The 17,285-nt window shown below is 45.7% G+C and overlaps 1 protein-coding gene across 4 annotated transcripts in view; it reads right to left on the bottom strand.

Moving 5' to 3' along the window:
• The window catches only part of POU6F1 (POU class 6 homeobox 1), a 79,787-nt gene that overhangs the window by 49,753 nt on the left and 12,749 nt on the right, over positions 1–17,285 (bottom strand). For all 4 annotated transcript variants that reach the window (XM_068267385.1, XM_068267388.1, XM_068267386.1 and 1 more), the window contains exon 2: positions 3,177–3,281. The gene's annotated coding sequence lies outside the window, so the exon portion shown is untranslated. The remainder of the gene's footprint in view (positions 1–3,176; positions 3,282–17,285) is intronic.

Here is a 17,285-nt window from a genome sequence, read left to right as displayed (position 1 = left end):
ACATTACATGAAATAAGAAACAGACATAAAGCAAAAAGTAAAAAACACAGACAGTATAGAAACAAGCGTTCCGATGTAGGGGCCTATATATCATTTGGCAGTAGTGCGAGGTGACCGTGACGCTATGCTCCGAGGACATTCTGAGTGGGGATGCTCTAGTTAAGAAGGAGCACAGCTTGGGGGAAGAATGAGTTCCTGTGTCTGGAAGTTTTAGTTGGAATAGCTCTGTAGCGGCGGCCTGAGCGCATGTGGTTGAAGAAGCGACTGCCGGGGTGGCGGGGGTCTTGTGCAATCCTGTATGCCCTGTTGCTTAGCCTAGATGCATGAAGGAGGTCCAGTGGTGGCAGCGGAGTCCCGATGATTCTTTCCGCTGCTTTGATCACTCTTTGTAATTTGTATTTGTCGCTTGCGGTGGCACCAGCATACCATACGATGATAGAGGAGCAAAGGATAGACTCAATAGTGGCTGTGTAGAAGCTTTTCATCAGCTCTTGGGGCATACCGAACTTCTTCAGCTGTCTCAGGAAGAACAGCCTTTGCTGGGCTTTCTTTTGGCATTTGGTGGTGTTTTCTCACCACCTCAAATCTTTGGTGATGGTTGTGCCCATGAACCGAACGTTGGTTACTCTGGCCACCTCAGTGCCTTCAATGATAACTGGATTGAGAGGGGGAGGGCGCTTCCTGAAGTCCCTCCTAATAGAGCAACCGATGCCTCTCCCTCTGACTCAAGATCTGCTGATACAGAACGGATATTTCCATCCGAATCCAGGCAGGCTGAACCTTGCAATTTGGAGATTGAAAAACAGAGACTTATAGCTCAAGGTTGTACACAGGAGGTTGTACATACTCTGCTCTCAGCAAGAAAGCCTACAACTATGGTTGTATATAACAAAGTTTGGAAGAAGTTTGTGGAGTTTTCTCAACTTTCATTTGATGCCTTAAAACCAGAAGTTTCCGATATATTGCAGTTTCTGCAGAGAGGTTTGCAGATGGGACTTGCATACAATACCATTGCGATCTCATATTTCAGCTATATCTGCAATTCTAGGTGTCTCCTGGTCAACTAATGCGTTAGTGAAACAGTTCTTTAAAGGGACACTTAAGTCAAAAAAAAAAAAAAAGAGTTTTACTCACCTGGGGCTTCCAATAGCCCCCTGCAGCTGTCCGGTGCCCTCGCCGTCTCCCACCGATCCTCCTGGCCCCGCCGGCAGCCACTTCCTGTTTCGGTGACAGGAGCTGACAGGCTGGGGACGCGAGGGATTCTTCGCGTTCCTGGCCACAATAGCGCCATCTATGCTGTTATAGCATATATCATATACCATATAGCAGTATAGAGGGTGCTAATGTGTCTGGGAATGCGAAGAATCACTCGCGTCCCCAGCCTGTCAGCTCCTGTCACTGAAACAGGAAGTGGCTGCCGGCGGGGCCAGGAGGATCGGAGGGAGACGGCGAGGGCAGCGGAGAGCTTCAGGGGGCTATTGGAAGCCCTAGGTGAGTAAAACTCATTTTTTTTGTTTGACTTAAGTGTCCCTTTAAAGCTGCTCTAAAATTAAGATCTCCAAGGAAGCCTAGGTTCCCGCAGTGGGATCTTCCACTAGTCCTAGAGTTTTTGTCGGGTCCACCTTTCTTTCCAACGGAAAAGTGTTCCTTATACAATTTGACGTTGAAAACAACTTTCCTTATAGCGGTAACCTCTGGTCGCAGAGTATCTGAAATCCAAGCGTTAAGTTGCAAAGAACCATTTCTTTCCTTTTTTCGAAGATCGGATAACCTTGAATCCAGTGGAAGCCTTTGTGCCAAAGGTTTCTTCCTACTTTCATTTTAATCAGGAGTGGACGTTGCCATCTTTTAGAGATCCATTAAACCCAGATAATCTACACCCGCTGGATCCTGTTTCAACAATTAAAAACTACTTAGCGATGACTGAGCGCTTTAGAACATCAGAAAAGCTATTTGTTCTACCTTGCGGTCCAAATAGAGGCAAGGAAGCCTCCATAAGAACTATAGCCAGATGGATAGTTTGTACAATCCAGAAGGCATATAAAGTGAAAAGCCTGGCACCACCGGAAATTGTTTCTGCACACTCTACCAGAGGAATGTCAGCCTCATGGGCGTCTCTGGGTAGGGTGTCACTAGAGACTATTTGTAGAGCGGCCAACTGGGCCTCAACAAATACTTTTATTAAGCACTATAGAATAGAGCCTGCATGCTTGTCAACGGCTGCTTTTAGAAAGACAGTTATCTCCTTAGCCGCTAGCCAGTCCGTATAGATGTTTTCTGTATTGTACATATTGTGCTGTGATTAAACTTAAACAGTTTGCTGCAAATACCCTCCCTCGTGTTTTCTATCTAGTTATTGCCCATATGTTATGCTGCCATGGAGTTGCCAGGGAATTTGGAAAATTGTATACTTACCTTCAAGCAATTTTCCTTTCCTGGCAATACTCCATGGCAGCATACATTCCCACCCTCTGTTGGCAGCTCGTCCGAATTAAGGAATGCTGCCTGGGGGGTGGAGTCTCACTTTTATAGTTAGGGTGGTCCTATCTGGCAGTTACAGGAGGGAAACTGCCCATATGTTATGCTGCCATGGAGTATTGCCAGGAAAGGAAAATTGCTTGAAGGTATACAATTTTCCAAAATTTTGAGGCTACTTTCACACTTAGAGCATCACATTGCTTTGTGATACGCTAGTCAGCCGCAGTGGCCATTAGTCTCAATGAGACATGACACACTACCCGCGGTGCGACGCAGTGGAAGTGCTTCCGATGATGCCGACTCTGCAGTGCGTTGCTAAGTGGTATGGTGTGGCAGGCATTTGCATTGGAGTCTATGATACTGCAACAATTTTAGTGGTGAAGTGATTAAAGTGCACCTTGCAAGCTCAAACTGTACATGCATGTGCATAGCAGCTTTGCCTGCCATTGGTCCGTTGCCAAGGACCAGGATTCAGCTTACTGTAGTTCATTTCTATATAGTCATCACTGGGCCTGTGCCTGCCATCAGTGCAGCCAGTTTTAGCTCAGTAAATGTGTGTAGGCATGATTACTGTGTGTAAGTGAATCACCCACCCAGCCTGCTCCCTCAGTGTAGAGTACAATCCCACTTCTGTACAGAAATAAGCAGTTCCTTTAATTTAGCAATACATTTAGCAAACATTATTATAACTTGCTTACCTTCTTTCTTCTACACATAAGATACAGTGATCCTAACAGAGATGTTCAGTCTGGAAATTTCATAGCTGCTCTCAGTCATTCAGCATTGGCATGGGAAACATATGGCTGCAAAGTGAAATAGAAAGGTATTTTTTTGGATTCAATTGCAAAGATTTCTGTATCAGTGATATACAGTATTTTGAGTAAAACTTCAGACCGTGTATATGCTTTTTGTTCAAATGTAAAATGAATATATGGGAAAAAGCAGTATATGAACGGCTTCATCCTACTGGGCACGTGCAGACCTTACGTGTATGTGCCCAGTCTGGAAGTGCTTGTCCACAGCTGGGAACGTAGACTAAAAGCACAACTGCATGCATTTCTGTGAGCCTTTCAGTGTAGTTGAATGGAGTCAGTGCTACAACATGCAGCAATGCAGATGGCATGCGTTTTTGTAAAAATGCAGGCCAATGTGACAGTGTGTGCAGGCCCTCAGGTGAATTATTATTACATGTTTTTATCACCCAGAAATGTTCATTTACAAGTTTTGCTTCAAGGTAACCTGAAGAATAAAGTCTGCCATCTGTATACCTTTCAAAGAGTTGTTAGATCTCTGTCAACCTAATCTTCTGGCTTCAGTAGTTTCATTCTCATGCCTGGAGCAAAAATATAGCCGTTGGTGGTACAGTGGAGTCATAACAGTGATCTTTACAAAGTGTGTGTGTGTGTGTGTGCGTGCGTGCGTGGTGCGGGGGAGATCAATAGGACTGCTCAGATGCTACCTTAGGGTTAGTTCAAGTCTACTGTGGGTTCAAGTCCACGTTGACCAATTTTAAAGGTTTATCACAGTGAGGAAAGTGTTTGCCAAAAACACAATACAGTCAGTAAAGGGATGGAAGAATAGACAGCTGTTTATGTCCTGTGCCTCCATTTACTCGCTAAAATGCTTCACATACTTAAAATAAGCCTAAAAAAAATAAGAGATTAACTTACCTAGGGCTTCTACCAGCCCCCTGCAACCACCCTGTTCGTACGCCGTCACTGAGTGATCCTACAGTTCCTCGCAGCACTCCTCTTTCATTTAAATGCCCGGGGTGGGTCCGTGCACATCCTCATCATGGATGGGAGCGCTCTGAGCATGTGCAGTACAGGTAATCTCTACTGCGCATGCGCAGAAAGCTCCAGGCAATGGGAACGTAATCAAGGACGAACGTGGCCACGGGCACGAATGTGCAATGGCTGTCGACTCACTGAGTTGGGCGGCCAGAAGAGGGGCGTCTGCTGGGAACTGGAGGATCGCTCAGTGATAACGCGGGCACAGAGAAGCTGCAGAGGGGTGGTAGAAGCCCCAGGCAAGTTAAACTTGTTTTATTTATGTTCGATTTAGGTTCCCTTTAAGCTAGGCATACACATATTGATCTTCTTGGCGAATTCGATTGCATATGCTGATGAATTTATGTGGGCTTGGGCTAGGGCGTAACAGTGGAGAGTGATGAGTGCATAGCACAGCACTGCATTCAGTTTCTGATGAAATCTATTGGGATTGAGTGTGCAGCATGGTGTAGGAATCAATCACTCTCCAATTGATTTCCAATCTGAGTGGAATCGATGGCATGGAATATTGGGTCATAATCAACCCTTATATGCCAAGCTTCACTCACCCAACAAGATGTACTCACTTAAAAAGGAAAGGTCAAGCAAAGTCAGCAGATGCAAAGATCTGAAAAAGCGTCAAACTCCTTACTGGGTGAAATAATTTGGAGTTTGTGCCTATGTCAGACAAAACCTTCATAGTATTTCACCCTTTTACCAAGTACTGTACTTTAGGCAAGAGAAATTAGTAGTTTAACCATTTCAGTCCTTAGTCGTTTTTCACCTTATGCATCCGAGCAATTTTCACCTCCCACTCATTCGCCAATTTCATAACTTATTATCACAATGAATTGATCTATATCTTGTTTTTTCCGCCACTAATTAGACTTTCCTTGGGTGGTACATTTTGATAAGAATTATTTTTTCTAAATACATTTTAACAGGAACATTAAGAAAAAAATGGAAAAAATTCATTTCTTCTCAGTTGTCGGCCATTATAGCTTTAAAATAATACATGCTGCCATAATTAAAACCTATGTATTTTATTTGCCCATTTGTACCGGTTATTACACCATTTAAATGATGTCCCTATCACAATGTATGGCGCCAATATTTTATTTGAAATAAAGGTGCATTTTTTCAGTTTAGCGTCCATCACTATTTACAAGCTTATAATAATAATAATAAAAAAAAAAAGTAATACACCCTCTTCACATGCATATTAAAAAAAAAGTTCAGACCCTTAGGTAACTATTTGTGTTTTTTTTAATGTGTGTTTTGTTTTTCATTAAAAATGATATTTGGGTAATTTTTAACTATGTTCCCATTCATTGATCTCCGGGCTACTGAGGGGGGGGGGGGAGGTTTTTTTTTACTCCAGATCAAACCAGATCAAAGTGTCTAATTAGCTCTTATCAACAGATGTGAAGAGACTGCAGGAGCTCTGCCCAGGCAGCACTCCCATACAGTAAACACTGTGGCTTAACCCTTTCAGTGCTCCCAGCAAAGTGAAACCAAGTTAAAACTTCAGGGTGTTTTTTTTTAGGATTGCCATAAATTGTAATGAAGATTTTTTTTTCTTCTTCAATAAAAGTTATCATATTGTGGCTAATCTTTTAGAGCAGAGAGGAAGTTCTGAGATAAGTTTCACTTTAAAATTAACCAAAACATTCTTAAACTGTGTTCTCATTTTTCAACAGTATATTTGTGTCAGCCCCATAATGTTAACCACTTCGGTACCAGCAGCCTCTGCTCCCTTAAGGACCAAAGGCTGCTGGTACGCTAAAACGCCGCATTCCGACTAATCGCCGCAATAAACTGTCGCTCTCGCCGGTCAAGCCGCTCTGTCCCCGCCGCAGGCTGCTCTCTCTGCCTTTGCTATGACGGCAGAGCGCTGTGCGCCGGTCAGGAGCCGCTTTCATTGGCTCCTGACCCTGTCACTCAATGTAAGCCAATGGTATTGGCTTACAGTAATGACAGGGCCAGGAGCCAATGAAAACGGCTCCTGCCCGGCTCACAGTGCTCTGCCGTCATAGAGGCAGCAGGGCAACACATTGTGGCGGGTAGAAAGTGGCGAGAGCGGCGGGAACGCGCGGTGAATGGGACGTAGCGTTTACGTCCAGTCAGAACCACAGCGCCATCCGCCCGACGTAGATTTAAACTGCGTCGGTCCGCAAAAAGTTAAAGAAAATAGTTTTGTAACAACTGTAAAAATACCTACTTTAACAAATAAATCTACAAAACATTGGTGCTTTTTCTGTATCTAATAGGCACAAGTAAGATCTATATTAGTGATGTTGGATTTGTAGAGGCCAATAGTGATTTCAGTGTTACCAATTAACTCAGCATTTATCTGTGGAAAAGCTGAGGCTGTTACATTTCTGTTGCCCTGTGTTGTTTTTATCCCATTGGCATCCTGAATCACCAGCTTGGATGACATTCAGAACCTAATTATTTCATGCATATATTTCACCTATTGTATATTTTAGCGGAATATGTAAGACGTTACCTAGGGAACAGATCTAAAGAATGCTGCATTTTCCCAATTTATACTAGAGAACAGTGTATTTATCTTCTATCGGATTTTCAATTCACAAAACATGAACGTGCCATCTGTTAATAGCTGTGCAAGAGCAGTTCTTTAAAACATATTCACACAGTCATGAGAAAAAGCAAGTATACCCTCTATCAGTTCTAAGGTTTTACACAGCAAGGTATCATTTAAAAATCATCTGGTCCTTAGCTTCTAAAATGATTTAACTTCAATCTGATGTTAAAACACACCACAGATTCCACTATCATTTATTTATTTAATACAAAATAGAGAAACGTGGGCTATATTCACAAAAGCTCTGCAAATTTACTGTGTGCATCAAGTTTACCGGGTCTAAAGCAATTTATACAATTAGGTATATACATGCAACAGTTATGCTTGTGTGCACAACAGGCAATGTAAGTGGTGCATGTATATGGAGTTGTGCAGTTTTGTGAATATATCTACATGGCCCATGTGTCATTCAATTTTTCTCCAGAGTTTCCTCCTAGGTGATATTTTCAAACTTTTCTATGAAATTTTTTTTTTTTAAAAACACCAGCAAGCAAGACAATACTCAAAAATATTTTGATATTACTTTTTAACCTACTTTTTGGTACAGGGCCACGGAAGATGTTGGCGCTATACTGTATAAATCAAAATAATAATAATAGTTTTCATTTGCAAAGTGCTGAAAAGTTAATTTAAAAAGAAGTGGAAAAAGTATCTCCTAGGAGAAAACTCAGGTGAAAAAGGGAATTGCATATGGACCAGTGTGTGAATACTAAGAGGTAGATTCATCAAGCTGCCCTGCAAAAGCAGTGCCGACAGGGCCGTTCGCTCCTCTGAACTAACGGCCGCTCTTCTGAACCCACCCTGAGCCCAGGCAGTGGCTTTAATGAACATGATCCCAACGCTTTGGTTGGCCCAGTAGGCTTCCTGTCACTTGACAGGCAGCCTATTGGGCCAATCAAAGTGCGGAAATCACGTCAATTAAAGCCACTGGACGGCTGAGGCTCAGGGTGAGTTCAGTGGAGCGGCCGTTAGTTCGGAGGAGCGAGCGTAATAAACAGCGCACGCTAGATTCACTACCTCAGCATAGCATGCGCTGAGCTCGCGGCCCTGTCATTCAGCTTGATGAATCTACCCTAAACCTAAATCAAAGGGGGGAAAAGAGTTTTACTTACCAGGGGCAGTTTCTTGGTCTGGAGCATTCAGGTGTGTTAAGACTGGAGTTACACTGTGCGCGTTGCTTAACCTCCCTGGCGGTAAGCCCGTGCTGAGCACGGGCTATGCCGCCGGGAGGCACCGCTCAGGCCCCGCTGGCCCGATTTGCATAATTTTTTTTTTGCTGCACGCAGCTAGCACTTTGCTAGCTGCGTGCAGTGCCCAATCGCCGCCGCTACCCGCCGATCCGCCGCTATACGCGTAGCCGCAGCCGCCCCCCCCAGACCCCGTGCGCTGCCTGGCCAATCAGTGCCAGGCAGCGCTGTGGGGTGGATCGGAGTCCCCTTTGACGTCACGACGTCGGTGACGTCTTCCCGCCCCGTCGCCATGGCGACGGGGGAAGCCCTCCAGGAGATCCCGTTCTTTGAACGGGATCTCCTGATCTCCGATCGCCGGCGGCGATCGGAGGGGCTGGGGGGATGCCGCTGAGCAGCGGCTATCATGTAGCGAGACCTCGTCTCGCTACATGAAAAAAAATAAAAAAATTTAAAAACGTATTTGCTGCCGAATAAAGATGGAGAAACGGGGGAGCAGGCATATACTGTCACCTGTCCTGATGCCCACCGCTCCCCCCTCCCCCCCGTTCTTCTCTCTGCCCCTCCCTTACCTAAAAGCGCTCTGGGATCCTCTTTTGGGTTGCCGGAATCAGACTTTACTGCACAGATGCTGGTCGGGCTGCGCGTGTCCTACAGCACGCGCCTGTGGCCGGGAGTGCACTGCGCATGCCATAATTGCGATGTCATGCACAGTGCACTCCCAGCCACGGGCACACACTGTAGGACACGCACAGCCCGACCAGCACCTGTGCAGTAAAGCCCGACTCCGGAGACCCGGAAGAGGATCCCGGAGGGCTTTTAGGTAAGAATGGGTGGGGGGGGGGGGCAAAGAGCAGAACGGGTGGAGCGGTGGGCATCAGGACAGGTGGCAGTATATGCCTGCTCCCGTTTCTCCATCTTTATTTGCCTCTGGTATCCTTTAAGCAACGCGCACAGTGTAATTGCAGCCTTAACAAGTCTTAACATGCCTTAATGTCTTGTGTTGTTGCATTTACCTTTAAAGTACACCTGTAACTTGTAATGCTTACATCAGTAGGTGGAAGCCTCTGGATGCTCCAGTGTTTCCCAGTTGCGTGTGGTCCAGTATTAGTCATGGAGAGAAGACATAACAACAAAAGTTGTTTAGGTGATACCTTTAATGACTAACTACAAGATTCCCTTGCAAGCTTTGGAAAATTTAAGTTTCTTCTTCAGGCATGTTTCAGAGCTGGATCAGAACCTGATCCACTCTGACCCCTCCGATGCTGGCCGGGACCCTCATCTGTGCAGCTGTGCTCCCTTCCGTGTATGAGCGTGGCCACACTACGCAGGCACCAGGGTCCATGTGGCCCATCCCACATTAATGTCCAAGATTGTAGAGGGTCCCAGCACAGAAGGAATGTAGGAAGAGCGGGGGGAGTCTCTGCACCATCCAAAGGCTTCCCCCTACAGAGGTAAGTATCTAACTTTTTTGAAATGCCTTCAGGTACACTTTAAAGCCTCCTTAGGACCAGATTTTTCGTTATTATGTACTGATAAGAAAAACATTTGAGTGGAAAGAGGGTGAACTCTTTTCTCATGACTTATGAAATGCTGCAACTACACGGTGTGCTGCTTGAATAATCTGACTGAATCTGTCAACACTAATTCCACAGGGTTAATAATCCCTTTATTTAAATGCTGATAACATCTGCAAACATTGAAGTATACTGTTGATTAATTTTTGCAATGTAAACAGCCAGAGATCTGATATGACTATTCTTTTACCAACAGACCAAAAGTTCACTAGCAATGGTTTACTATGTCCAGGTCAGTTGAAGGAATCAGAGCACCTCAACTATAAAATACCGTATGTAAAACGAACCTCCTCTTAAGCCGTTTACACACGTAAAAAGAAACAACCACCTCTGCTGAGAATCTAGGGTGTGTATAGCGGACTCTGAATCTCCTCGATCCCTCAATCAGCAATCAGGCAAATAGTTTCTGCCCAGAACATTGTTCTCCATGCTCACCCCGCCAGCTGCATGGCATTGCTCCAGTTTAAGTTTTAAGCAGATTAACTATGTAGGGAGCAAGCACAGAAAGGGTTAACCCTCAGGCTAGAAACCCACTAGGAGAGCTTTTCTGAGCGCTTTGTGATTTGAAAAGCTCTAGCTAATGTAATGCTATGGGTGTGATCCCACTTGAGTGATGTGATTTTATAAAAATCCCCCATAGCATTGCATTACCAAGAGCTTTTTCAAATCACTCACGCTTACAAAGCGCTCCCAGTGGGTTTCTGGCCTCAGTCTTTTTTTGTACAGCCAAAGCCCCTGATAAGGGTAATTACACTCTGATATAACTAAACAAACACACAGCTCAGTGCAGTGGATTTCTACAGCATTTATACATGGAATGAAAACTTTTTATTGTGTGCTGTGCAAGATCTGGGTATGCTTCGTAACATTTAAAGCGGATCTGAGAAAAAAAATTAACTATAGCAAGTAGCTTGTCTATATATCTTATCTAAGGTTAAGATGGTTTGCACAGTAAATCTAGCTGCAAACAGCTTCAATAGTATATGATTAATTCTTCCTGTGACCAAATGACAGCAGCCGTATTCTGCTTGTCATCATTACACAGCCAAGCTGCTCTGCATCTCCACCCCTCAGCCTGTGAAAACTTCACTCCCCTCTCCTCCCCCTTGCCTCTGAAATCTAGAGATGGCCCGAACCTCAGATTTTCAGTTTGCGCACCGCGAACGCAAACTTCCGCAAAAGTTTGGTTCGCGCGAACTTTCACGAACCGCAATAGACTTCAATGGGTAGGCAAACTTTGAAAACTAGAAACATTTATGCTGGCCACAAAAGTGATGGAAATTTTTTTTCAAGGGGTCTAACACCTGGAGGGGGTTATGGCGGAGTGGGATACACGCCAAAACTCCCCGGGAAAAATCAGGATTTGACGCACAGCAGCGTTTTAGGGGCAGAAATCACATTTTATTGCTAAATTGGAGGCCTAAAGTGCTTTAAAACTTTCTGCATGTGTATACATCAATCAGGGAGTGTAATTAGAGTACTGCTTCACACTGACAGACCAAACTCACTGTGTAACGCACCGCAAACAGCTGTTTGTGTTGTGACGGCCGTGCTGGACTGGTGCGCACCATGGCGAGAGTGCAGGCGATGACGGTTTTCAAGCCCATATAGTCGGGCTGAGGTAGCTGAATGACAGAACAAGAGTGACTGAGTGTCCAGCTGATTGAATTTGGTCTGTCCACAATGAAGCAACAACCTTATTATCTTGTAACAACAAAGGAGAGGCTGTACATAAACTGCACCACCAATACTATTCGAAAAATACAAATTTTATTGAACAACAAAGACCATAAAAAAACTTAAAAAGAGGTCCAATGGACCATTGGACAAAACCCATTATGCAGACACATGATAATGTCATAATAAACAATGCTTCACCTCAATGTGGTAATAACTGCCTGAGATAGTAATACGCTTTAAACTGAGGTTCAGACAAGAACCCCAATTAAAGGATGGAGACCCGGGTCATGCACTACGAGCAAAGCTAAAAAAAAGGTGCAAGTGCTAGAATATTAAGATATAAATCAGTGATCCAAAAGTGCATATAGACATATGCTAATTGACATGTTGTCAAAAAAGTGTCAAAAGTAATCAAATTGATGATGGGCAAACAAACATTGAAACAGTATATTGCTACCAAGTGGTTAGACATACTATACCGACCCAGGGATTCCACTAAGTGACCAGCTGTGTAGTGATGAACTCAGGCTGAGGGAGGCATGAAAAAGCTCCATGCGTGGCGTGGCCTATGTGACCTGAGCTCCTGACGAAGTGGTCGCATAGGCCATGCGTGGCAGCAGACCTGCCTGCAAGCCGTGGAGTTGTCACAAGTTCCGCTGCACAGCCATGTACTCCCTGCTCACCAGCAGTCACCAGGTTGATCCAATGGGCTGTGTAAGTAATGTACCTGCCCTGACAGACCAGGCATCCGTGGTCAGATGGACACTTGACCCAACGCTGTGTGCCAGAGATGACACCACTTGCCTCTCAACTTCATGGTACAGTTTGGGTATCGCCTTTTTTGAGAAAGAATTGTGGCCTGGTATCTCCCACTGGCTACACATTTTCGGAAGGCCTCAGAGTCCACCAGCTGGTATGGTAACAGCTGGCGAGCTAACAGTTCCGCCACGCCAGCTGTCAAACGCCGGGCAAGGGGGTGACTGGCAGACATTGGCTTCTTCCACTTCAAAGATTTCCCTTACGGACACCTGGCTGCTGCTGTGGGCAGAGGAGCAGGAACCGCTCAAGGTGAGAGGTGGAGTGGAGGAGGGTGGCTGTGATTGTGAAGGTGCAAGGGAGAAAGCGGCTGAAGATGATGCACCTGAAGGAGGAAGAGGAGAAGGAGGGTGGCTTTTCTTTTGTGTGCTGCTTTTCCTCAGGTGGTCTTCCCATTACAGTTTGTGCCTTTTCAGCATGTGCCTTCGTAAGGCAGTTGTCCCTACGTGGGTGTTGGCCTTTCCACGGCTCAATTTTTGGAGGCAGAGAGAACAGATGGCATTGCTCTGATCTACGGCAGACACACTAAAAAATTTCGAAACCGCTGAGCCCCCCTGGGGTGTGGGCACTATGGTGGCCTCAGCAGCTGACTTAAAGGGCATGTTGGCTGGCTGTCCATAGGTGGCGATACATGGCACCGGAAACTGCCACCAGCTGTTTCTGATGACGAGCTCCCCCTGCTTCTTTCAGCAACTCGTCTTTATTATTATTATTATTATTTAGTACTTATATAGCGCCGACATATTACGCAGCGCTGTACAGTGTATATATATATATCTTGTCACTAACTGTCCCTCAAAGGAGCTCACAATCTAATCCCTACCATTGCCATATGTCTATATTATGTAGTGTAAGTACTGTAGTCTAGGGCCAATTTTTAGAGGGAGCCAATTAACTTATCTGTATGTTTGTAACGATCGGTGAAGCACAGAGAGGTCTGATTACCGGTGATCTGCAGTATCACGGGGAATACAGACGTATACCAGATTATAAGTGATCTGCAGTCTCACCGATAATCCAATATACTAGCTAACCTCTGTTCACCTGAGTAGAGTGTAGTGTTTTGGTGTAACAGTAACAAGCCTCAGCGCAGTCGGAAGTACTGCTGTTGTGATCGCTTCTGCAGCGTTTACTGCTGACTGCAGTGGTATTGCAAACCAAGCAGTTCTAATGTCATTACATGCATTTGCTTGCATAGTTTGGTTTGCACTTAAACTAGTTGCTGATTCCATCTGCAGTCGCTCTGAAGTTAATGACAGTTTAATATGCTTTTTTGTAAACAAACATTGTCTGCTGCAATGGAGGGGCAATCCCTTTCCTGCAGGCTGCATATCATTGTCTGCCTTTTCCTGCTATCAGCCTGTGATTAATTACCATTCACTTGTGTGGGAATCTGCAGGTCTGCTCCCATTGGATGACCTCAGTATAAAGAACTGCTTCCTGCAATGCCTCATGGGCTACCATAGTCTCAGATTCTGTCTGTTACTCTGCCCGTGCCCCACCTCGTTCCTAGTCCGTGTGGACTGCGCTGACTCCTGCGAAGGGGTCAGCGAGTCCTCCTAGTTCTGCTCTTGTTCTAGAAGTTGTTAATCTGCTTGTCTTGTGTCATATATTGGTTCATCGCCAATATATACGCATACTTGCGCATTTTGTTATTTTCTTTGTATTCGTGTTACGTTGATACATCAGTGTCGCTGATATATACGTACACGAACTGTTTATTTCCTGTGTTCAGTCAGTCAGCCTTCCAGCACGCTTTGGTAGTTTGCGCGTATCGTGAGCACCCGTGCTGAGCTAGTATCCTGTTCCTGGTCCTGTTTGTGGATTGCGTTCATCTCTGCGAAGAGATAGCGAATCCTTCTGAGTCCTGTTCCCTGTATTACTCCAGTCTTAGTCAGAGTTCCTGCTTATGTCATATATCGGTTCATTGCCGATATATACATATGTTAGTCAGACGTTACAAATAGTTTCATTGATAGCTGTAATTGTAATACGCTAGGAAATCATACTTATTGTATATTTATCTGTGTTACGTTCATCTATCTTGATCCTGCTATTTCCTGACTATCCTGTCCTGTCTTTGTGAGGCACGCCATTGCTACAAACGCATTGGCTACCTCATTCCAGTCTGTTTTATTGTGGACGTTTGCTGTCACTAAGTAGTGGCTAGTTAAGCAAGCGTTCATTCTGTCTACCTGTCCTGATCTCCTCAGTCCTGGTTTATGCGCTCAGCGCTACTTTGCGCTGAGACGTTATTACGAAAGTGTTGTTTGTGGCTGTTCGGATCTGCACCGGCTCTGTGCACCACAATCTCCTATTGGAGTTAGTCCTCTCCTCCACTTAACTGGGGATATCCTGATTCCTTGTGCTAGTGTGTGTACCTCCTTCACGTCAGCTTATGTGTTGCATGCTGACTGTGGAGAATACACCTCCAAGCTTAACAACTGCGCTGATTCCTTCCGCAGATCTGGACTCTCCAAGACGGGAGGAGTCAGACTGATAGTAGGAAGGTTAGTCTGAAAGTGACACTCAGGAGGAGATGCCACTGACAGGACGGGGAACCGCCTCCAATAGTGAGGTCGGTTCTCGAGGTCGGACAAGCCAGGTCGATACACACAGACAGATAAGGTACAAGATCAGGAGGCAAAAGCAGAGTCGAAGTACAGGCAAGGTTTGGCAACAGGGTATCAGATATATCAAGGTACAAAATCAGGAGACAGAAGCAGGGTCTAGGACGAGCCGGGGTTCGGCAACAGAGTATCAGAGATATCGAGGTACAAGATCAGAGTTCAGGAGGATAGTCGAGACAGGCAAAGGGTCATAACAGATAATCACAATCAAACTAGTACTTTAGCTATCAACAGAATCTAGCTAAGTGTAGGATTACAGCTCCAGCTGGTCCCGGCACACTTGCGGATCTGACTACGGATCTGAGTGCTCCCACGTATGTGATCGCACGCCAGACAAGGAACAAGTGAACAGCCAGCAGTATATATACTCAAGGACCTTTCCAGGACCTCCCTAATTGCTGGACCAATGATAGTTGTGGAAAATGTCAGCTGACCAGCCTGGTCAGCTGACTACTTCTGGCTGTTATATAAGCTCTGTCTCTGTGCGCGCGCGCGTCACTCTGAATCCTGGTGGACTATCAGTCCCAGCCACACCAGAACTGTCTTGCAATGTATCTTGAGCACCACGTGTGGGGGCCGCTTCCAATGCGGATCCCGCCGTTCCCAATGCAGATTCCGCCGCTCTGCCTAAGCGGCATGCGGCGGTTTTTCCGCATTGTGACGCCCTGCTGGACGCGGAAACAGCCGCCTCACCTTGAGAGACGGCGGCTTTTCCGCGTTTCCTTACAATGTTTTTGGAATGTGGGAGGAAACCGGAGTGCCCGGAGGAAACCCAAGCACGTCTTCTCCTATTCCTCTTTGACTCCCCCTCTGAACTGTCCCCCTGTTCATCTCCTCTATTGGGAACCCAAGTGGCATCCGTATCATCATAATCATCCTCCCCAGTTTCGCTTGCCTAAGACACCTTATAAACTGCACCAACAGCAGGTACTTCATCATCCTCCTACTCACACGTTACGTCCATAGTGTCGCCTAACTCAGACATATGAGGTGGTGTAACTTGCTTAGCGCTTTCATCTTGTTGTAACAAGAATGGCTGTGCATCAGTGATTTCCCCACCAAATAACTCCTGCGAAGTGTCAAATGCAGCGGATGTGGTGCTAGTAGTAGCGCTGGTGGCTGCGGAAGATGAGGTGTTCTGTGTTAAATAGTCAACCACGTCCTGACAATCTTGGGAGTTAATGGCACGTGCCTTCTTCTGAGCACTGTACTTTGGGCCAGGGCTGCACGAAATCACATCAGCACAACCTCAAACAGACCTGCCGGGTGGCCTGCCTCTGGGTCTGCTCCTGCCTCTACCTGTTTTGTCCATATCGGAGGGGGTGAAGTGAAAGGTATGCACTGACTTGACTAAAACAATGTGCAGTCACACAGGTGCAGTGGAAGGTATGCAGTGACTGGTATTACAATACAATGTGCAGCTGTCACACAGGTGCAGTTAACAGGTATGCTCGGAGTGGTATATTACACAGCGTGCGGTCACACAGGTACTGTGAACAATTATGCAATGACTGGTATTATAGTAGAGAAGAAACCGGCACCATGAATGTATTAGTAATGCTCTTTTATTCGCAGACAGCTGTCATAACGACGTTTCAGGGCAACCACCCCTTTATCAAAAACATTTGACTGGTATTACAAATGTGCACCTGTCTCACACACACACACACACACACACACACACACACACACACACACACACACACACACACACACACACACACACACACACACACACACACACACATTGTGTGCGCTCACGTAGGTAGGTGGGTGCACTGAACAACAGGTAGGTGTATGCAGTGGTGGGTATTACAAATGTGCACCTGTCACACACAGACAGGTACCGGACAGGCACAGTGACACTGCGTGCGCTCACGTATGTAGGTGGGTGCACTGTGAACAACAGGTAGATATATGCAGTGATGGGTATTACAAATTTGCACCTGGCACAGTAGTAATTACCACCAAGGGGCCAAAGGCCAACTGCGACTGACCGACAGGGCTGTATATAATGCAAGTGGGCCACACACAAAAAAAAAAAAAAAAAAAATAGATCACAAGAACAAGATTAGCTCTCAAAAGAGCTGTTGAGGGGTGCTTTTTTAGCAATAAGAATCAGCAAGGAGCAAGCTAACAAGCCTTCAAGAGCCTAACTAAGCATTCCCTATATCTCGCTCTGCAGCAGCTCTCCCTTCTCTAATTACTGCAGGCACATGAGTGAGTGAAAAGCCTGAAGCTGCCTGCCTTTTATAAGGGGGTGGGGCTCCAGGAGGGAGTGTAGTCTGATTGGCTACAATGTGCCTGCAAACTGTGATGTAGAGGGTCAAAGTTGACCCTCATGATGCACTATGGGGGCGAATCGAACTTCCGGTAAGGTTCGCGGTTCTCCGCGATCGCCAACCCCAGAAGTTCGCCGGTTCCCATTCCCGTTCGGGCCATCTCTACTGAAATCTTGTGCACGATTCAGAAAAAGCCTCTTCCTCCCCAGGCTAAGCTCCCATGAGCACTTGCAGCATGCAACTCAGAATGCCTAGGCG

Source organism: Hyperolius riggenbachi, chromosome 2 (genome assembly GCF_040937935.1).
Source record: "Hyperolius riggenbachi isolate aHypRig1 chromosome 2, aHypRig1.pri, whole genome shotgun sequence".
Lineage (NCBI taxonomy): Eukaryota > Metazoa > Chordata > Amphibia > Anura > Hyperoliidae > Hyperolius > Hyperolius riggenbachi.
Note: the sequence above shows the minus strand (reverse complement) of the source record. Positions and strands in the feature narration are given on the sequence as shown.